The sequence below is a fragment of the Chiloscyllium punctatum genome, chromosome 1, assembly GCF_047496795.1.
Source record: "Chiloscyllium punctatum isolate Juve2018m chromosome 1, sChiPun1.3, whole genome shotgun sequence".
In the NCBI taxonomy this organism is placed as follows: Eukaryota; Metazoa; Chordata; class Chondrichthyes; order Orectolobiformes; family Hemiscylliidae; genus Chiloscyllium; species Chiloscyllium punctatum.
The window spans coordinates 147460554-147484682 of NC_092739.1; positions in this window are offsets into that span (position 1 = coordinate 147460554).

A 24129-nucleotide genomic window follows, 5' to 3' on the forward strand; every position below is an offset into this window, starting at 1 on the left:
TAATCACGTCTCAGCATCAAAATAGGTTTCATGGAGATCATCTGCATTGCTGCCCCAGGATTGAGATATTGAAAGATTCTATATCCCAGATTTTAAATTTCTATCCAAAAATTTCAATAGGGAACACATTGAACAGGCTATGTTGTCAAAAGTCATTGTTCTCAACTTTTCTCGTAACTTCTGATGGTTGAGGGAAGAAGCTCATGCCATTATTTCAAAAGAGAGATACCTGACCAATGTTTAAGCCACAAATAACATTGTGAAAAAGACTGCCTCATTGTTGTGTATAAAAGGTTGGTGTACACATAGACAATAGACAATAGATGCAGGAGTAGGCCATTCAGCCCTTCGAGCCTGCACCGCCATTCAATATGATCATGGCTGATCATTCCCAATCAGTATCCTGTTCCAGCCTTATCTCCATAACCCTTGACTCCACTATCTTTAAGAGCTCTATCCAATTCTTTCTTAAATGAATCCAGAGACTGGGCCTCCACTGCCCTCTGGGGCAGAGCATTCCACACAGCCACCACTCTCTGGGTGAAGTAGTTTCTCCTCATCTCTGTCCTAAATGGTCTACCCCGTATTTTTAAGTTGTGCCCTCTGGTTCGGCACTCCCCCATCAACGGAAATATGTTTCCTCCTGCCAGAGTGTCCAATCCTTTCATAATCCTATACGTTTCAATCAGATCCCCTCTCAGTCTTCTAAACTCAAGGGTATACAAGCCCAGTCGCTTCAGTCTTTCCGTGTAAGGCAATCCTGCCATTCCAGGAGTTGACCTCGTGAACCTACGCTGCACTCCCTCAATAGCCAGAATGTCTTTCCTCAAATTTGGAGACCAGAACTGTACACAGTACTCCAGGTGTGGTCTCACCAGGGCCCTGTACAGCTGCAGAAGCACCTCTTTGCTTCTATACTCAATTCCTCTTGTTATGAAGGCCAGCATGCTATTAGGCTTCTTCACGACCTGCTGTACCTGCATGCTTGCCTTCATTGACTGGTGGACAAGAACACCCAGATCTCTCTGAACAGCCCCTTTACCTAATTTGATACCATTGAGGTAGTAATCTGCCTTCCTGTTCTTGCCACCAAAGTGGATAACCATACATTTATCCACATTAAACTGCATCTGCCATGCATCTGCCCACTCACCCAACCTGTCCAGGTCACCCTGTAATCTCCTAACAACCTCATCACATTTCACCCTACCACCCAGCTTTGTATCATCAGCAAATTTGCTAATGTTATTGCTGATACCATCTTCTATATCATTTACATATATTGTAAAAAGCTGCGGTCCCAGCATGGATCCCTGCGGTACCCCACTGGTCACTGCCTGCCATTCCGAAATGGAGCCGTTAATCACTACCCTTTGTTTCCTATTAGCCAACCAATTCTCTATCCAATCTAGTACTTTGCCCCCAATACCGTGCGCCCTAATTTTACTCACTAACCTCTTGTGTGGGACTTTATCAAAAGCTTTCTGAAAGTCCAGGTACACTACATCCACTGGATCTCCCTCGTCCATCTTCCGAGTTACATCCTCAAAAAATTCAAGAAGATTAGTCAAGCATGATTTCCCCTTCATAAATCCATGCTGACTCTGTCCTATCCTGTTACTATTATCCAGATGTGCCGTAATTTCATCCTTTATAATAGACTCCAGCATCTTTCCCACCACTGAGGTCAGACTAACTGGTCTATAATTTCCTGCTTTCTCCCGCCCACCCTTCTTAAAAAGTGGCACAACATTAGCCGCCCTCCAATCCTCAGGAACCGACCCCGATTCTATTGAACTCTGGAAAATAATCACCAGCGCATCCACGATTTCCCGAGCCACCTCCTTCAGTACCCTGGGATGCAGGCAATCAGGTCCCGGAGACTTATCAACCTTCAGACCTAACAGTCTCTCCAACACCAAATCCTGGCAAATATAAATTCCCTTAAGTTCAGGTCCTTCAGCCACTGTTACCTCAGGGAGATTGCTTGTGTCTTCCCCAGTGAACACAGATCTGAAGTACCCATTTAATTCCTCTGCCATTTCTTTGTTCCCAGTAATATATTCCCCTGTTTCTGTCTTCAAGGGCCCAATTTTTGTCCTAACCATTTTTTTGCCTTGGACATACCTAAAAAAGCTTTTACTATCCTCCTTTATATTCTTGGCCAGTTTACCTTCGTACCTCATTTTTTCTCTGCGTATTTCCTTCTTACTAATCCTCTGTTGTTCTTTAAAAGCTTCCCAGTCCTCAGTTTTCCCACTTATCTTCGCTAAGTTATACTTTTTCTCTTTTAACTTTATATGTTTCTTTACTTCCCTCGTCAGCCACGCCCGCCCATGTCTCCTCCTGGGATCTTTCTTCCTTTTAGGAATGAACTGATCCTGCAACTTCTGCATTATACACAGAAATATCCGCCATTGTTCCTCCACGGTCTTCCCTGTTAAGGTATTGCACCATTGAACTTTGACCAGTTGCTCCCTCATAGCTCCATATTTCCCTTTATTCAACTGAAATATTGTCACTTCCGATTGTACCCACTCCCTCTCAAATTGCAGATTGAAGCTTATTGTATTATGGTCACTACTTCCCAATGGCTCCTTCACTTCGAGGTCACTGACCAATTCAGGTTCGTTACACAATACCAGATCCAGAATCGCCTTATCCCTGGTCGGCTCCAGCACCAGCTGCTCTAAAAATCCATCTCTGAGGCACTCCACAAAGTCTCTTTCTTGAGGCCCGATACCATCCTGATTCTCCCAGTCTACCTGCATGTTAAAATCCCCCATAACAACTGTAGTAACATCTTTGCGACAAGCCAATTTCAGCTCCTGATTCAACTTACATCCGACATCCAGACTACTGTTTGGGGGCCTGTAGATGACTCCCATGAGGGTCTTTTTACCCTTAGTGTTTCAAAGCTCTATCCACACTGACTCTACATCCCCTGACTCTAGGTCCCCCCACGCTGCTGCACTTCTAGCTGTGTAATAATATCTACATGTCTGACGTTCATCAAGTTAACAGCTTAGGGTCATCCTGAAATTGTGACAGTCTAAAGAATGAGAAATTCATCTTTCTGTCTTTGAGCTCCACCTGAGTAAAGTTTGAAAGTATGTTCTCATGACACAAAAGAACACAGAAAATGGAAGCAGGAAGAAGCCATTCAGTACATGAACAAGGCTAATTTTCTACTTCAAAGCCATATTCATGCTGTCTCATCATAATCCTCAATGCCTTCAGTCTCTAGAAATTGATCTGTTTCTCTCTTCATTTGGTGACCTCACCTCTGGAGCTTTTTGTGTAGAGAATTCTCCAGGTTCATCATCGTCTGAAGAAAGTTCTTCTCATCTCAGTTTGGAATGGTCTAGTCCACAAACAGAAACTATGACCCTTTGTTCTGGACCCCTGGCCAGGGAAACATCGCAACTACATCAAGTGTGTCCAGTGCTGTCAGGATTTTATACGTTTCAATGAGATCCCTCACATTCTTCCAGACACCAGTTAGTATAGGTCCAGTCAATCCAATTCCTTCACATATTACAAAGCTGTCATCCCAGTGACTAGTGTACACTCAGGTCCCTTTGTATCAACCTTTCCTAATTGACCATTGTTTGTATAACACTGTCATACTGTTTTTCTTTTTCCAGCTTCACACTTTTATTCCTGTGATAGTGAATGTGTCGTGCATTTGTCTACTCACTGAACTTGTCCAAATCATCCCAAATCCTCTTTGCACCCTGCCCAATAATCACAACCTTACTTAGCTTTGTGTCAATAATGAATTGAAAACACAACATTTTAACCCCTCATCTAAATCATTGATTTATGTGGTGAATTGCACAGAGCCCATGCGCTGATCCCTCTGGTGCTTCACTGTCCTTACCTCCCACTCCTAAAAAGACTAGTTACTCCTACTGTCTGTTTCCTGTCGGATAACCAATTCTCAATCCATGCCGGCAAATTACTTCCAATGCTATGTGCTTTGATTTTGCACACTAACCTCTGATGAGACTTTATCACAAACTTTCTGAAAAAAAAACAAATATGCCACTACACCCACTGGTTCTCCCTCATCTATACTAATCATTACATCCTCAAAAGAAACTCCAATAAATTTACCAAACATTATTTCCATTTTAAAAATCCAGTTGACTGTTATCCCATTAGTATTTTCTAAATTTGCAAACACATCTTTTAGAAGGGTAACTAAGTCATAGAGTCATTGAGACGTACAGAATGGAAACAGACCCTTTGGTCCAACCCATCCATGCTGACCAGACATCCCAACCCAATCTAGTCCCACCTGCCAGCACCCAGCCCATATCCCTCCAAACCCTTCCTATTCATATACTCATCCAAATGCCTCTTAAGTGTTGCAATTGTACCAGCCTCCACCATTTCCTCTGGCAGCTCATTCCATACATGTACCACCTTCTGCGTGAAAAAGTAGCCCCTTAGGTCTCTTTTATATCTTTCCCCTCTCACCCTAAACCTATGCCCTCTAGTTCTGGACTCCCCGACTCCAGGGAAAAGATTTTGTTTATTTACCCTGTCCATGCCCCTCATAATTTTGTAAATCTCTATCAGGTCACCCCTCAGCCTCCGATACTCCAGGGAAAGCAGCCCCAGCCTGTTTAGCCTCCCCCTATAGCTTAAATGCTCCAACACTGACAACATCCTTGTAAATCTTTTCTGAACCCTTTCAAGTTTCACAACATCTTTCCGATAGGAAGGAGACCAGAATTGCACGCAATATTCCAACAGTGGCCTAACCAATGACCTGTACAGATGCAACATGACCTCCCAACTCCTGTACTCAGTACTCTGACCAATAAAGGAAAGCATACCAAACACCTTCTTCGCTATCCTATCTACCTGCGACTCCACTTTCAAGGAGCTATGAACCTGCACTCCCAGGACTCTTTGTTCAGCAACATTCCCTAGGGCCTTACCATTAAGTATATAAGTCCTGCTAAGATTTGCTTTCCCAAAATGCAGCACCTTGCATTTATCTGAATTTAAACTCCATCTGCCACTTCTCAGCCCATTGGCCCATCTGGCAATGAATGCTGGCCAGCCTTGTGACACCCAATCCCCACGAGTGGTTAAAAAAAAGACTTCAGTACTTTTTGTAAAACTGATGCTAGGCTCTATAATTTCATATTTGCGCTTTCCTCTTTTTAATAGCAGGATTTGCAGCCTTCTGTCTAAAAGCACTATTCAAGAATTGACAGGGGATTGGACGATGGTAACCAATACATTCCTAGTCTCTGTGGCCACCTCTTTTAGTCCCCACAATGTAAGTTATCAGAACATGGGGATTTATTAGCTTTCAGTCCCATTTATTTCTCCATCACAATTTCTTTTAACTAATATTAATTTCCTTAAATCCTCCTTCCCAATCAACCCTTTGATCCCCAGCATTTCTGTGAATTTATTTGCATCTTTTTCTGTAAATACAGAGGGTGGTACAGCCATGGAATGAGCTGCCAGTGGAAATGGTTGAGGCGGGTACATTAACAACAATTAAAAGGCCTTTTGACAAATACATGGAAGGGAAAAGTTTAGAAGGATATGGACCAAGTGGTGGGAATTGGGGTTAGCATGGGCCAGTTAGGGCCAAAGGGCCTGGCTCCAAACTGTAGCATTCTATGAGTCTATACACTCTAACTTGAGTAGTTGTCTACTTGCCCTGCTATCTCCTTGTTCTCCATTATCAATTCTCCCATCATAAGAAGCTTATACTTGATCTAGACTAATTTTTTTCCTTTTACTTGCAAAAACTCTTGTTGTTCATTTTTCTGTTCTTTGCAAGTTTCCTTGTATTCTATTATTCCAATTTTAATCAATCTTTTGGTCCTCATTTGCTAGATTCCACATTGTTCCCAATCCCAGGCTTGCTATCTTTACTAACAATTGTATCGGGTCCTTTTTTGATTTATTGCAATCTTTAATTTCTTTTGTTAGCCGTGGTTCACTTTTCCTGTTATATTCCTTTATCCAATGCATGCGTGGATTGCTGAAGTATTAGCCATTGCCTGTCCATCACCATGCCTTTTTATCAAATTATCCAATCTAGCACAACCAACTCACTCCTCATAAATTTGTTATTTCCTTTGTTTGATTTAGGACCCTGGTTTTGGATTGGACTTACCCTCCTGGACTATAGTTCTGCTCGTTATGGTCATTTGTTTTCCTAAAGGCTCTTTCACAACAAGGTTATTAATGAACCATTCTCATTGCACAAAACTAAATCAGGATAACCCCAGTTGATTCCTCAATGCGTTAGTCGAAAAAGAAAGTTGCACAGACTCCAGTAATGCATCCACAACAGTATTAAATCTAATGTGGTTTGCCCAGTTTAAACGCAAATTAAAGTTACTTCTGATTACTTTAGCACTCTTGTTGCGAGCATCTTGAGTTTCCTGTTTCTGTCATCCCCTAATTTATAGGGTTATAGAGAACCATCACTGATGTGTTATGGAATAAGTTGAGAGGGTGTTGCTGGAAAAACATAGGCCAGGCAGCATCCGAGGAGCAGGCGAATCGACGTTTCGGGCTGGAGCCCTTCATTAGGAGTAGACGGGGTCTGACAGGGTGGGCAGGGGTCAGGGTGGACTGGGGGCTGACAGGGGTGGGGGCGGATGGGAGGGGGTGGGGCGGCCATGTTGGACGGGAGGTGTGGGGGCATGGATGATGGAGGAGCGGACCGTGGGCAGGGGTGGACATGGATTAGACTCGGGGTGGGGGGGGGAGGCAGATTTGGGGGCTCATGCGTGGTGTGTTTCTGCCTAGTCTCCTGAATGGGATGCAGACTCAGCTGTGTCAATCTCATTGAACTGATCGGGGTTGAGGGGAGGGCTTCAGCAATGCTGCAGGTCTCTTACACACAAGCGTGTGTCTGCTCAGAAACAAATCCAAGACAGAGAGGTGGAACAATGCAGGCAGAGTGAGGAAAAAGGAAACTCTAGAAAACTCAGTGTCCCAGAGGAGAAGCATTGAATCAGTTATCTGAATAATCAATTATCCGAACGAAATACTGCCCACCCATCTCGTTCGGATATTCAAGTTCCTCTGTATACACAATAATCCCAATAGCAAACTCCCTTTAAAAACCAGTATAAATGGAACTCATGCTTGCAGGTTGAAGTTGAAGGGCAGAAAAGAGACAGTGTCCACACAGCTCCCTGTTGAACTCCTCATCCAGTCAAGACTGAACTCAAACTGCTCAGCTTGAGAGCTGACCACTCTCCTTTCTTTATACAGGTCACTTCTAAAACATGGCCAATTTGGTCTAAAGTTTACATATAAACAAAAGGCCTCTCAAAATTTTTTTTAGCTCTGTATGAAACCAGACTGATCGGAGCCCGGCCCACTTTATTGCCCCTCTGAGAAAAATCAGGGACGGAGTCTCCTTGAGCCAAGGAACAGCTTTTAGGAAAAAAGGGACAAACTTTGTGACAGATGTTGATTGAATACCATTAGATGTTCAGTGGTCACCCTGAAGGCATGGCTCTGCATTTACAATTATATTGCACCCATTTGGAACAGTTTACAATTTAAGGCAGCATGGTGGCTCTGTCAATAGTGAGGACTGCAGATGCTGGAAACCAGAGTCCAGATTAGAGTGGTGCTGGAAAAGCAGAACAGGTCAAGTAGAATCCGAGGAACAGGAAAATCGACATTTTGGGCAAAATTCCTTCATCAGGAATGGAAGCAGGGAGCCTCCAGGCTGGAGAGATAAATGGGAGGGGTGTGGGGCTGGGGAGAAGGTAGCAAAGAGCACAATAGGTGAATGGAGGTGGGGATAGAGGTGAGATGACCTGGGGGTTGCAGTGAGGGACTCACTGAGATTCTTGTGGAAAGAGGAGAACTTCTTCAAAGTAGACATCCTTTCAAGAGGATTCGTAGTAAGGTTAAAATGAACTGGGCAAAAGTGAGGGCTGCAGATGCTGGAAACCAGAGTTTAGATCAGAGTGGTGCTGGAAAAGCATAGCAGGTCAGGCAACATCCGAAGTTATCTCTCCACCCTGGAGGCTCACTCCCTCCATTCCTGATGAGGGGCTTTTGCCCGAAATGTCGATTTTCCTGCTCCTCGGATTTAACCTCGATTGTGGCTCTGTGGTTAGCATTATTGCCACACAGCATCAGGGAGCTGGGTTTGATTCCAAACTTGGGTGACTGTCTGTGTGGAGTTTGCACATTCTCCCTGTGTATGTGTGGGTTTCCTCCAGGTACTCTGGTTTCATCCCACAATCCAAAGCTGTGCAGGTTTGGTGGATTAGCTATGCTAAATTGCCTATTAGTTAAGAGCGTGATGTTAGAAAAGCAGATCCAGTCAGGCAGCATCCAAGGAGCAGGAGAATTGATATTCTGGGCATAAGCCCTGCATCAGCCCTTCAGCTGCTTTCCCAATGAAGGGCTTATGCCCAGAATGTCGATTTTGTTTTTTCATATCTTGTTCCATAGCCTTGTTCTATTGCATCGTTCGTTCTATGGCCTTGTTCCATAGCAATTTTCCATATCCTTGTTCCATATCCTTGTTCCTTATCCTTGTTCCATAGCCTTGTTCCATAGCATTGTTCTATGGCCTTGTTCCATAGCATTGTTCCATATCCTTGTTCCATAGCCTTGTTCCATATCCTTGTTCCATAGCCTTGTTCCATGGCATTGTTCTATGGCCTTATTCCATAGCATTGTTCTATGGCCTTGTTCCATATCCTTGTTCCATAGCCTTGTTCCATAGCCTTGTTCCATAGCATTGTTCTATGGCCTTGTTCCATAGCATTGTTCCATATCCTTGTTCCATATCCTTGTTCCATAGCCTTGTTCCATAGCATTGTTCTATGGCCTTGTTCCATAGCATTGTTCTATAGCCTTGTTCCATAGCCTTGATCCATAATGTTGTTCCATAGCCGTGTTCCATAGTGTTGTTCCAAAGCCTTGTTCCATAGCCTTGTTGCATAGCATTGCTCTGTAGCCTTGTTCCATAGATTGTTCCATAGCGTTGTTCCATAGCCTTGTTCCATAGCCCTGTTCCATAGCCTTGTTCCTTAACATTGTCCCATAGTGTTGTTCCATCGCCTTGTTCCAGAGCGTTGATCCATAACATTGTTCCATAGCATTCCCTATAACTACCAGCTTTCCTTTCACCCCAACAGGAATATACTTTCTCTGGATTCTCGTCATCTCACTTCTGAAGGCTTCCCATTTTCCAGCCATCCCTTTACTTGCGAACATCTGCACCCAATCAGCTTTTGAAAGTTCTTGCCCAATACCGTCAAAATTGGCCTTTCTGCAATTTAGAACTTCAACTTTTAGATATGGTCTATCCTTTTCCATCATTATTTTATTTCTTATAGAATTATGGTTGCTGGCCCCAAAGTGCTCCCCCACTGACACCTCAGTCACCTGCCCTGCCTTATTTCCCAAGAGCAGGTCAGGTTTTGCACCTTCTCTAGTAGGTACATCCACATACTGAATCAGAAAATTGTCTTGTACACACTTCACAAATTCCTCTCCATCTAAACCATTAACACTATGGCAGTCCTAGTCAATGTTTGGAAAGTTAAAATCCCCTACCATAACCACTCTATTATTCTTACAGATAGCTGAGATCTCCTTACAAGTTTGTTTCTCAATTTCCGTCTGACTATTAGGATGTCTATAATACAGCCCCAATAAGGTGATCATCACTTTCTTATTTCTCAGTTCCACCCAAATAACTTCCCTGGATGTATTTCCGGGAATATCCTCCCTCAGTGAAGCTATAATGCTATCCCTTATCAAAAATGCCACACCCCCTTCTCTCTTACCTCCCTTTCTATCCTTCCTGTAGCATTTGTATCCTGGAACATTCAGCTGCCAGTCCTGCCCATCCCTGAGCCATGTTTCCGTAATTGCTATGATATCCCAGTCCCATGTTCCTAACCATGCCCTGAGTTCATCTGCCTTCCCTGTTAGGCCCCTTGCATTGAAATAAATGCAGTTTAATTTATTAGTCCTGCTTTGTCCCTGCCTGCCCTGACTGTTTGACTCGATTCAGATCTCAGATTGATCTCTTTCCTCACTATCTCCCAGGGTCCCACCACACACACCCCACCCCCACCACCACCGTACTAGTTTAAATCCTCCTGAGCAGTTCTAGCAAATTTCCCTGCCAATATGTTAGTCCCCCTCCATCTGTTAGCAAGCTTTCAGGAGATTTGTGGTTGGGAAAATGTTGGAGTCTATTATAAAGAATATGACAGCAGAACATTTACAACTACATAATAATGACCAAGCAGAGTCAGCATGGCTTCGCAAATGAGAAATCATGCTCCATGGATTTGTTCTAAGTCTTTGAGACAATAACAAGCAGGATAGATAAAGAGGAAGCAGTGGATGCAATACATTTGGATTTTTAGGAGGTGTTGATAAGGTACCATACATTAAGCCTAATAAGATAGGAGTACATTGGAGACAGTATATTAAAATGGAGGATTAGCTAATTTATAGAAAACAGAGAGTTGGGATAAGGCCTCACTTTCAGGCTGCTAACCCATAAATAATGAACTGCCACAGAGATCAATGACTTGGAGGACAGTGAATGTACTAATCCAAGATTCAGGATGACACAAAAATATGTGGGAAGGCAAGTGACACGGATGATATAAAGGGTTTGCAGAGAGATATAGATAGATTAAGTTAGTAGGCAAAAGCTTGGCAGATGGAATATAGTGTGGGGACGTCTGAGGTTATCTACTTTGGCAGGAAGAATAGAGGAGTGAATATTATTGAAATGGTAAAAAAATGCAGAAAGCTACAGAAGAATTTGGGAATCCTCGTCCATTAACCACAAAAAGACTAGCATTCAAGCTCAGCCTATAATAGGGAAGGCAAATAGAAAGTTGGTCTTTATTTCAAAGAGAATGGATTATAAAAGTCGAGTGTGTTGTGCTGGAAAACACAGCAGGTCAGGCAGCATCAGAGGAGCAGGAGAATCGACACTTCAGGCAAAGGCTCTTCCTGATGAAGGGCTTTTACCCGAAACATTGATTCTCTCTTTCCTGAAGAAGGGTTTTTGCCTGAAATGTCGATTTTCCTGCTCCTCAGATGCTGCCTGATATGCTGTGCTTTTCTAGCACCACTCTCTCGACTCTGATATCCAGCATCTGCAGACCTCACTTTCTCCTGTAAAAGTAGGGAGGTTTTCCTAAAAAAAAACTATATAAAGCACTATTCAAGCCATAGCTGGAATAAAGTGAACAGAAGTAAAGATATACAGGCATTAGAGACAGTTCCAAACAGGTTCACTAGGCTGCTGCAAAATATGGATGGACTGTCTTATGAAGAAAGGCCAAGGAAGTTGTGGTTGTACTTGTTGAAAAGTAGAGAGACGCGAGGTGACCATATTTAAGCATGCAAGATTGTTATGGGACTAGAGCTGGTAGATGCAGAAAGGTTATTACTCTTTGTGATAAAGTCTAGGTCAGATCACACAATCTCAGTCTAAGGAGTCGCATATTTAAGATCGAGGGTGAGGAGGAATTTCTTCTCTCAGGGCAGCTACTTTGTGGAAATCCTTACTGTAGAGATCGGCTGAGGTTGGGTCATTAACTACATTCAAAGGCTGAAACAGATTTTTAAGGGAATCAAGGGTTATGGGGAAAACACAAGAAAGTGGAGTTGAGGATTATCTGATCAGCCATGATTTCATTGAATTATGGAGCAGATTTGATGGGCTGAATGGCCTCTTTCTGTTCCTTTTGACATCCTTTTGACTATCTGAACTGACTGTGCTCAACCAATCCGTGTCTGCAAAGCTGAGAACATAGTCCAGAAACTTCAGCAGCAAGTCATTGTTGTTGCAATCTCCAGGGGAGCTGCACACTGGGGCTATGCTGTAATTGTAACAAAGCCTCCGCTACTAGGATTGCCCAGGAAGTTCAAATATCCTAGGAACAATTAACCAGAATCTGAAATCCTTGGGGAAATTCCCCAACATGAATTTAGAAACAGAGATTTTCCAGAGTTCTGCCTCCCTGTTAGTAGGTACACAGAATAAATGAGATGATTAAAATCTGCTGTAACTCCTGGGGAACTCTTAAACTGAAACTTCCAAATTGCCACTCGTGCCCCTGATACCTGCCCTGCCCTGACACTGTCTGACCCATTGATCTCTGTCCTGACCCTGCCAGACCCAATAATTGGGAGAAAGTGAGGACTGCAGATGCTGGAGATCAGGGTCAAAAGGTATGGTGCTAGAAAAGCGCAGCCAGTCAGGCAGCATCCGAGGAGCAGGAGAATTGACGTTTTGAGCATAAGTCCTTCATCAGGAAGAGCTTATGCTCAAAATGTTGATTCTCCTGCTCCTTGGATGCTGCCTGACCGGTTGTTCTTTTCCAAGACCTGGTAATCTAGACATCATCCCCAGGCACTCACCCAGCTATCTGCCAATCTACCTGCTTATCAGCCCGGCCCTCTCCCCTGTTAGCCATCGAATCATATAGTCATAGAGTCATATAGTCATAGCATCATAAACTCATATAGTCATAGTGTAATGCAGCATAGAAACAGGCCTTCCGCCCCGAGACTGGTCCATGCTGACCATGGGGCCCACTCAGCTAGTTCCAGTTGCCCACATTTGGTCCACATCCCTCTAAACCCTTCCTATCCATGTACCTATCCAAATTTTTTAAAAAATCTTGCTATTATACCTGCCTCAGCCACTTTCTCTGGCTGTCCATTTCATATACACACCACTCTCTGTGTGAAGAAGTTGCCCCTCAGGTCCTTCTTAAATCTTTCTCCTCTCACCTTAAACCTACGTCGTCTAAGTTTTTACTTACCCACCCCTGGGGAAAAAGACTATATGCATTCATCCTATCTATGCCCCTCATGATTTTATACACCTCCGTAAGGTGATCTCTCATTCTCCTATGTTCCAAGGAATAAAGTCCAATCCTAACCATTGTATTTATATAACTCAGGCCTATTCATCCTTTGCACTCTTTGCAGTTTAACTACGTCTTTACTATAACAGGGTGAACAAAACTGTACATAATATTCCAAGTGTGATCCCACCAATGGCTTATGCAACTGTAACATAATGTCCTAACTCCTATACGCAATGCCTCAGCCAAGAAAGGCCAGTATGCTAAATGCCTTCTTCAGCACCCTGTCTACCTTTGATGCCGCTTTCAAGGAATTATGTACTTATACTCCCAGGATCCTCCATTCCACGACACTCCTCAGGACCTTTCCATTTGTTATATAAGTGCTACCTTGGTTTGACCTTCCACAGTGCAATACCTTGTCTGTACTGAATTGCGTTTGTCAATCCTCAGCCCACTGCACCATTTGATCAAGATCCCTTTGTAATTTTTGATAACCTTCCTCGCTTTCAACAATACCTCCTAATTTTGTAACATCCCCAAACTTATTAATCATGCCTTGTATATTCACATCCAGATCATTTATATAAATAACAAATTTTAAGGTACCAGCACCGGTGCCGCTGGCACACCACTAGTCACAGGCCTCCAGTTCGAGGAACAACCTTCAACCGTCACTCTCTGCTTCCTATCATTGAGCCAATTTTGAATCAAATTAGCTAGTTCTCCCTGAATCCCATGTGAGTGAACCTTCACAACTAGCCTGCCATGCGGGACCTTATTGTCCATTTAGACAACATCCATTGCCCTATTCTCTCTATCCTCTTGGTTACCTCTTCGAAAAACTTTAAAATATTTATCAGACATGATTTCCTGCGCTGACTATCTCTAATCAGACCTTGCCTATCCAGATGTTGGTTGATTCTGTCCCTCAGTATCCTTTCCAACAACTTGCCTATCACTGATGTCAGGCTCACTGGCCTGAAGTTCTCTGGCTTGACTTTGCTACAGTTCTTAAACAATGGAACATTAACCACACTTCAGTTTTTCAGAACTTCAGCAGTGGCTAAAGATGAAGCAGATATCTTTACAAGGGTCTTCCCTAGCTTCCCATGACATCCAAGGATGGACTTGATCAGGTCCAGGGATTTATGCACTTTAAAGCTGCAAACACCTCCTCTCTGGTATGTGGTCCAAAACATCCCCACTTGTTTCCTTTATTTCCTTAGCATCCATGATTCTCTCTTTACTAAACATTGAGGAAAAATATTCATTGAAAATCTCCTCTATCTCAAAGAATAAAGAACAAAGAAAATTTACAGTCTCTAGGTTAAAGTGGTGCTAGAAAAGCACAGCTGGTCAGGCAGCATCTGAGGAGTAGGAAAATTGACATTTCAGGCAGAAGCCCTTCATCAGGAATCAAGGGCATTTGCCCGAAATGTTGATTTTCCTGCTCCTCGGATGCTGCCTGACCTGCTGTGCTTTTCCAGCACCACTCTAATCTAGATTCTGATTTTCAGCATCTGCAGTCCTCACTTTTGCCTAAAGAAAATTTACAGCCCAGGAACAGGCCCTTTGGCCTTCCAAGCCTGAGCTGATCCAAATCCACTGTCTAAACCTGTCACCCAATTCCTAAGCATCTGTATCCCTCTGCTCCCCACCTACTCATGCATTTATCCAGACGCATCTTAAATGAATCTACTGTGCCTGCCTCTACCACCTCTGCTGGCAACGTGTTCCAGACAACTTCCACCCTCTGCATAAAGTACTTGCTGTGTTTATCCCACTTAAACTTTTCACGTCTCATCTTGTTATTGAATCCTTCAACCTGGGAAAAAGCTATCTCTATCTACTCTGTTTATCCCCTTCATGATTTTGTAGACCTCAATCAGGTTCCCCCTCAATCTCCTTTTTTCTAATGATAACAATCCTAACCTACTCAACCTTTCTTCATAGCTAGCACTTTCCATACCAGGCAACATCCTCGTAAACCTTCTCTGTACCCTCTTCATCGGGCTTTTGCCCAAATCGCCGATTTCGAAGCTACTTGGATGCTGCCTGAATTGCTGTGCTCTTCCAGCACCACTAATCCAGAATCTGGTTTCCAGCATCTGCAGTCATTGTTTTTACCTCTAGTATTCTAAATGCAGCCGAGCCAATGTCTTGTGTAATTTTAACATGACCTGCCAGCTCTTATACTCAATTTCCCGACCAATGAAGGCAAGCATACCATATGCACCTGTGCAGCAACCTTCAGGGTACAATGGACCTGAACTCCCAGATCTCTCTGCTCATCAACTTTTCCCAAGGCTCTTCAGTTTATTGTATAATTCGCTGGAGAATTAGACTCCCCAAAATGCATCACCTCACATTTGCTTGGATTGAACTCCATCTGCCATTTCTCTGCCCAACTCTCCAGTCTATCTATATTCTCCTGTATTCTTTGACAGTCCCCTATGCTTTCTGCTACTCCACCAATCTTTGTGTCATCTCCTTGCAACTTACCCCATACCCCTCTCCCATCGGCCATCATAGCCCGCAAGTGACTTTTCAGCCCATCTTCACACTTTCCTTTCACACATGCCTTCTCTCAGCAGTTTTCAGAGTGGCTATAGGAAGAATGCATCATGGAATATGCCACTCATTGCTGTAAAATGGGTGCAGAGTTTCCAAGCAGATATTCTCCACTGCTGTATTTGTGGATTACTAGATTTGCCTACTGTGCTTCAGCCTGTTGTGCCCAACACTAAATGTGATTGTGTTATTGGGGAACATTTGTTAAATACTCCTGACTGTAATAATTACACTGGAAACCAACTTCAAATTATCAATTGAGCTCACAGTATTTTTAGTTTATGAATACTCAAAGGTACATAGGGCCCTTGTCCTTTGTGGACAAATAGAACGTAGAACGTAGAAAGTAGAACATTACAGCACAGTACAGGCCCTTCAGCCCTCGATGTGGCGCCGCCCTGTTATACCAATCTGAAGCCCATCCCACCTACACTATTCCATGTACGCCCATATGCCTGTCCAATGACGACTTAAATGTACTTAAACTTGGCGAATCTACTACCGTTGCAGGCAAAGCATTCCATACCTTTTACTCTCTGAGTAAAGAAACTACCTCTGACATCTGACCTGTATCTATCACCCCTCAATTTAAAGCAATGCTTCCTCGTACTTGCCATCACCATACTTAGAAAAAGGCTGTCCCTGTCCACCCTATCTAACCCTCAGAATGGTTTAAACCTTCTGAAGAGTGATATGCACCATCAAATTGTCATTCCACTTCCACCTTTGTGCACTTTACGAACTGATCGACAGTTTTCACTTGCATTTCTCACTCCAGCAATGGCTGAAAAATGGAGCACGCCCAATTGTTCCCTTGTAAAACTAGAATATTGGGGAAAGCCTCAAATCAGCCTCTTATTTTCCAGCAGGCATCATCGTATACAGTCCTCAGGCTGTGTGTCTATGATTATTCATATCCTATTTCAATAATAATTAAATCCCTCCCCAACATTGAGGTGAATACTGTCCAGGGTTCAGATAGTGGGGATATATATATGAGGGGTTGAGCACTGTCTGGGGTTGATAGGTGGTGTATATTGATTTGGGGATGGCAGGTGCAGTACGTTACTGCAAATACTGGAGTGTTTTGACACTGCAGCTGATGTTGAGTTACCCTGTTTTGTTACCATAGAAACTAGGGGCAGGAGTATACTACTGACCCATTTTGCTTGCTCCAGCATTCAATATCATCATGACTGATCAATCAACTCAATAGCCTATTCCTACTTGTCCCCCTGTTCCTTTGATCTCTTTAGGCCCAGTGCTTTACCCAGCTCATTCTTGAAATAATACAATGTTTTGACCTCGACTGCTTTCTGTGGCAGTGAATTCCAATGGCTCACCACCCTTTGGGTGAAGAAATTTCTCCTCATCTCAGTCTGAAATGTTTTACCACCTATCAGCCTGCAGTCTCAGTTATGTACTGCCCGGTTATCAGGAACATCCTTCCTGCATCGACAAAAAAACCCAAATGATGTTGGAAATCAGAAACAAAAACAGTAATTACTAGAAAAGCCCAAAAGGTCTGGCAGCATCTTTGGAGAGAGAGCAGAGTTAATGTTCTGGGTCCAGTAACACTTCTGCAGAACTGATGTTGGCTAGGTTCTGGATTAGCGGTGCTGGAAGAGCACAGCAGTTCAGGCAGCATCCAAGGAGCAGTAAAATCGACATTTCGGGCAAAAGCCCTTCATCAGGAATACAGGCAGAGAGCCTGAAGGATGGAGAGATAAATGAGAGGAGGGTGGGGGGGTGGGGAGAAAGTAGCATAGAGTACAATAGGTGAGTGGGGGAGGGGATGAAGGTGATAGGTCAGGGAGGAGGGTGGAGTGGATAGTTGGAAAAGGAGATAGGCAGGTAGGATAAGTCATGGGGACGGTGCTGAGCTGGAAGTTAGGAACTAGGGTGAGGTGGGGGAAGGGGAAATGAGGAAACTGTTGAAGTCCATATTGATGCCCTGGGGTTGAAGTGTTCCGAGGCGGAAGATGAGGCGTTCTTTTTTGAGGTGTCGGGTGGTGAGGGAGCGGTGGTGAAGGAGGCCCAGGACCTCCATGTCCTCAGCTGAGTGGGAGGGGGAGTTGAAATGTTGGGCCACAGGGCAGTATGGTTGATTGGTGCGGGTGTCCCAGAGGTGTTCCCTAAAGCGCTCTGCTAGGAGGTGTCCAGTCTCCCCAATTTAGAGGAGACTGCTTCGGGAGCAACAGATACAATAAATGATATTGGTGGATGTGCAGGTAAAACTTTGATGGATGTGGAAGGCTCCTTTAGGGCCTTGGATGGAGGTGAGGGAGGAGGTTTTGCAGTTCCTGTGGTGGCAGGGGAAGGTGCCAGGATGGGAGGGTGGGTTGTTGGGGGCCGTGGACTTGACCAGGTAGTCACAGAGGGAATGGTCTTTGCGGAAGGCAGAAAGGGGTGGGGAGGGAAATATATCCCTGGTGGTGAGGGTCTGTTTGGAGGTGGCGGAAATGTCGGCGGATGATTTGGTTTATGCGAAGGTTGATAGGATGGAAGGTGAGCACCAGGGGCGTTCTGTCCTGGTTACGGTTGGAGGGGTGGGGTCTGAGGGAAGAAGTTCAGGATGTGGATGAGATGCGTTGGGAAGGGAAATTGCGGTGTCTAAAGAAGGAGGCCATCTGTCGTGTTCTGTGATGGAACTGGTCCCCCTAGGAGCAGATACGGTGGAGGCGGAGGAATTGGGAATACGGGATGGCATTTTTGAAGGAGGTATGGTGGGAAGAGGTATAATCCAGGTAGCTGTGGGTGTCGGTGGGTTTGTAAAAAATGCTGGTGTCAAGTCTGTCCCGGACAATGAGGTTGGAAGCTGTGGGTGGGAGATTTCCTGAGGTGATGAGGTTCTGTATGGTCTGGGAGATAATGGTTTGGTGATGGAGGGTAGGGTCATGGTCGAGGAGGCGGTAGGAAGAAGTGCCCTTGAGTTGGCGTCTGGCTTCAGCGGTGTAGAGGTCAGTGCGCCAGACTATCACTGCGCCCCCTTTATCTGCTGGCTTGATGGTGAGGTTGGGATTGGAGCCTCATCTTCCGCCTCAGAACACTTCAACCACAGGGCATCAATGTGGACTTCAACAGTTTCCTCATTTCCCCTTCCCCACCTCACTCCAGTTCCAAACTTCCAGCTCAGCACTGTCCCCATGACTTGTCCTACCTGCCTATCTTCTTTTACACCTATCCACTCCACCCTCCCCCCTGACCTATCACCTTCATCCCCTCCCCCACTCACCTATTGTACTCTATGCTACTTTCTACGCATTGTGAGGGTGAGAGGTTGGAGTGGGGTAGACAGGTTGACGCGGTTAATGTCCTGGCGGCAGTTGGAAATGAAGAGGTCGAGGACGGGTAATAGGCCAGCGCGGGTTGTGCAGGTGGATGCACGCACCAGGTGAACACACCAGATGGCCTCCTTCTTTGGAGACCATAATTTCTCTTCCCACATGGTTAAAGATGCCCTCCAACGCATCTCGTCCACATCCCGCACCTCCGCCCTCAGACCCCACCCCTCCAACCGTAACAAGGATAGAACGCCCCTGGTGCTCACCTTCCACCCTACCAACCTTTGCATAAACCAAATCATCCACCAACATTTCTGCCACCTCCAAAAAGACCCCACCACCAGGAATATATTTCCCTCCCCACCCCTTTCCATCTTCCGCAAAGACCGTTCCCACCGTGACTACCTGGTCAGGTCCACTTCCCCAACAACCCACCCTCCCATACTGGCACCTTCCCCTGTCACCGCAGGAATTGCAAAACTTGCACCCACACCTCCTCCCTCACGTCCATCCAAGGCCCTAAAGGAGCTTTCCACATCCATCAAAGTTTTACTTGCACATCCACTAATATCATTTATTGTATCTGTTGCTCCTGATGCAGTCTCCTCTAAATTGGGGAAACTGGACATGTCCTAGTAGAGCGCTTTAGGGAACATCTCTGGGACACCCACACCAATCAACCCCACCGCCCCGTGGCCCAACATTTCAAATCCTCCTCCCACTCTGCCGAGGACGTGGAGGTCTTGGGCCTCCTCCACCGCCGATCCCTCACCACCCGATGCCTGGAGGAAGAACGCCTCAAGTACCGCCTCGGAACACTTCAACCCCAGGGCATCAATGTGAACTTCAACAGTTTCCTCATTTCCCCTTCCCCCACCTCACCCTAGTTCCAAACTTCCAGCTCAGCACCATCCCCATGACTTGTCCTACCTGCCTATCTCCTTTTCCACCTATCCACTCCACCCTCCTCCCTGACCTATCACCTTCATCCCTTCCTCCACTCACCTATACCCTATGCTACTTTCTCCCCATCCCCAACCACCTCTCATTTATCTCTCCACCCTTCAGGCACTGATGGGCCTGATGAAGAGCTTTTGCCCGAAACGTCGATTTTACTGTTCTTCAGCTGCTGCCTGAACTGCTGTGCTTTTCCAGCACCACTAATCCAGAATCTGGTTTCCAGCATCTGCAGTCATTGTTTTTATCACCCTAATGTTGGCTTGGAAAATGATTTGGAGATGCTGGTGTTGGACTGGGGTGTACCAAGTTAAAACTCACACAACACCAGGTTATAGTTCAACAGGTTTATTTGGAAGCACTAGCGTTCGGAGCACTGCTCCTTCATCAGGTGATTGTGGAGGATAAGATTGGAAGACAACAGAATTTATAGCAAAAGTTTACAGCGTGATTTAACTGAAATTATATACTGAAAAAGACCTGGATTGTTTGCTAATTCTCTCATCTTTTCGAAAGAACTGAAACCAACATGATTAGGTGATGCCGGTGTTGGACTGGGCTGTACAAAGTTAAAAATCACACAACATCAGGTTATAGTCCAACAGGTTTAATTGGAAGCACACTAGCTTTCGGAGCAACGCTCCTTCATCAGGTGGTTGTGGAGGGCTCGATCGTAACACAGAATTTATAGCAAAAGTTTGCAGTGTGATGTAACTGAAATTATACATTGAAGAATTGATTGTCTGTTAAGCCTTTCATCTGTTAGAATACAGTGATAGTTTCACTTCTTTCATGTGTAAATCACAAAACCTTTTTTTTTAAAAAGTTGCATTCTCGGGTTAGCTGTTGACAATGGTGATAGCTAGACAATATGTTGAAGGTGTTAGCCCCCTGTGTCCTCTGTCTATGCCATGATGCTTAGATTGATTCTAATCTAAAAAGTGAGATAACGGAGTTTTACATAAATTCATGCAGTTTTTGTGCTCAGAGTTCTACATGAATGCATGCAGCTTTTGAGCAAAGTGCAATGTAACTCTGCAAGTACAAATTCACCCCCCAAAATATATGTGTGCATGTGGGTCTTTGTCTGTCTGCGTGTGTCTGTCTGAGGTGGGGGTTGTGAGTGTGAGAAAGTGTATGTGTGTGTGTAGTGAGTGTAGAGTGTCTTAAGTCTGTGTGGGGGTGTATGTGTGAGTGTGGGAGTGTGTGTGTCTATAAGGGTGTGTGTGGGTGTCTGTATGCACGTCTGTGTGTACCTGTGTCCGTGTGTATGTGAGAGTGTGTGTGTGTAGGAATATCTATGTGTGTGTGTGTGTGTGTGTGTGTGTGTGTGTGTGTATAGTGCAATGGTGATCACCTGTAATGTGACATGAACCCAAGGTCCCAGTTGAGGCCCTCCCTATGGGTACCGAACTTAGCTTTCAGCCTCTGCTCGGCCACTTTTCTCTGCTGCCTGTGCCGAAGTCCACCTTGGAGGATGGTCACCTGACGGTCCGAGGCTGAATGTCCTGGACCCTGAAGTGTTCCCCAACTGAGAGGGAACCCTCCTGTCTGTTGATTGTTGTGCAGTGCCCATTCATTGTTGTCATAGCCTTTGCTCAGTTTCCCCAATGTACCATGCCCCAGGCATCCTTGCCTGCAACGTATAAGATAGATAACGTTGGCTGAGTCACATGAGTATCTGCCACGTACAAGATGGGAGGTGTCCCCACGCATAATAGTGGTATCTATGTCCACACTCTGACACGTCTTGCAGTGTCCATCGTGATAAGATTGTATGGAGTTGCCCTGAGAGCCGTGCAGCTTGCTAAGAACAACGATCTGTTTGAGGTTTGGCGGTTGTTTAAAGGCAAGTAGTGGAGGTGTGGGGAAGGTCTTGGTGAGGTGCTCATTCTCATTGATAATGTGTTGCAGGTCACGAAAAACATGGCGTAATTTTTCAGCTCCTGGGAAGTATTGAACAATGAAGGGGTACCCTGTCAGTTGCAGCATGTGTTTGTCTCCTGAGGAGGTCATTACATTTCCTTGTTGTGGCACATCAGAACTGGTGGTCGATGAGTTGAGCATCGTACCCCATTCTTGTGAGGGCATCCTTGAGTACTTCTAGGCGTCCATCACATTCCTCCTCATCTGAGCAGATCCAGTGTATGCATAGGGCTTGTCCATAGGGGATGGCTGTTTTAATGTGTTTTGGGTGGAAGCTGGAGAAGTGTAGCATTGTGAGGTTGTCTGTGGGTTTGTGGTAGAGTGTGGTGCCAAGGTGTCCATCCTTGATGGAGACGCATGTGTCCAAGAATGAGACAGATAGTCGAGAGTAGTCCATGGTGAGTTTGATGGTGGGATGAAACTTGTTGATATCACTGTGTAGTTTTGAAAGATTGGAAATGGAAATCCTGTCAGAGAGAGGAGCAGAACACCTGGAAGAGATGTAGCGGTGAGTTAAACACTAGACAGTAAAAACCAAAATAACTCTGGATGCTGGAAATCAGAAACAGAAACTTTCTGCACCTACCCTGTTAGACTCTTAAATAAATAAGGACTCTTAAATTAAAAAAAAACAAGGAACTAAGCATTGACTTTTGTAAGGAACTCATTATTGTCTTTCAGTGGGATGTTACTCCTGTCCCCCTACACAGAGGTGGAACAAGTGGAGAGTGTCAAGCTCCTGTGAGTGGTCATGCACAACAAGCTGTCTTGGACTCTTCATGTGGAAGCACTGGTTACAAAGGCCCAACAACGTCTCTTCTCCCTCAGACAGCTGAGGAAATTTGGCATGATGGTGAATACCTTTGCCAGCTTTTATAGGTACACCATCGAGAGCATTCTGTCTGAGTGTATCACTACCTGGTATGGCAACTTTACCATTCAAGATCGGAGACAATTACAGAGAGTGGTGAACTCGGCCCGGACAATCACAAAGGCCAACCTCCCATCTATAGAGTCCATCTAGCAGGCCTACTGTCAAGGAAAGGCTACCAGCACTCTCAAAGATCCATCCCACCCTGGTAATGTTTCCTACAATCTCTACCATTGGGGAAAAGATACAGAAGCCTGAACACACACACCAGCCAGTTTCACAACAGTTTCTACCTTACTGCTGTTAGAATACTGAATGGACTCACAACTTTTAACATTTGCCTGTACCCGTATTTTAGTTTTGCTGCTGGTTACCTTTATTTTACTTATTTATGCTACTTAACTACATGATCTGCCTGTATTGCTTGCAAGACAAAGCTTTCACTGTGGCTCGGTACACATGACAATAAATTCAAATCAATTCAATTCAATTCAAATCTGTGTGAAAACCAAGGTTTCACCATGGCAAACAGCTGAAGTCTACACGGTTGTGGTCAATCATGGGAATCGGAACTTTAAACTTCCCGCATTAATTATGTGCACATGTACTTCCTCAGGGTCAATTGCAAAGCTCATCACTAACGTTAGCTGAATCTTCCCATATTGCAAGATCTGGGCCAAGTTATCCACACATTGGCGGAGGCACTGGACTCTGCTTTCTCTTTATAGATGTAATCAGACTTGCTGGGTTTTTACAGCAATTTATGATTTTATGTCCACATATTGCCTATCCCTCACCAGGGAGAAAGTGAGGACTGCAGATGCTGGAGATCAGAGCTGAAAATGTGTTGCTGGAAAAGCGCAGCAGGTCAGGCAGCATCCAAGGTGAGGCAGTATCCCTCACCAGCCCTAATTTGAATTTAATCAGTCAACTCGACAGTTTGCAGTTCATAGTTGAACAAATGTGCACCCTCTTCTCTTTCTTTACAAATTGCTGCTTTCCTTTCAAAGATTTTGAATGTCTCAGTTCTGATGTGTGCAAATTGAAAAGCTTTGATTTTGTGCAGTGTGTATCCTTATGCAGTGCTAGCCAGTTAACACAGTCTTTTCCAGCCTTCACATACACTCAGTTCATTGCCAATGTCAACTTGACAGAAGAACGTTTTGCAAGAATAAATCTTTATTTAAAAATTGATCATTTAGTTAGTTTTTTTTACTTAATCTGCTGAATGAATATTTCAACAGGCTGTGATATAACTTGCAAATCCAATTTGTACCCACTGTCTGGGAATGTAGCTCAAAGCCTAACAAACAATAGCTGTGTTCATCAGGATTCTAACTGCGTAATGATACAAACTCTCCATACTCAGTTGATATCTTAATAGTGGAATACATTACTGATAATCTAGCATCGGCACCTTCTAAATATAAGGATGTCTGCAGGTGAAATTGAACACCAATGGACGAGTCAGTTGAAAGCTGGTTTGTCTTTATTCTTTCACAGGATATGAATGTTACTGGCTGGACCAGCATTTGTTAGTCATGCTTAATTCTCCTTAGGTGGTAGTGAGCTTCTTTCTTGACTCACTATAGTTCGTGAGTGCTGTAACATTAGCATTTACCTGACAATGTGCAAATTTGCC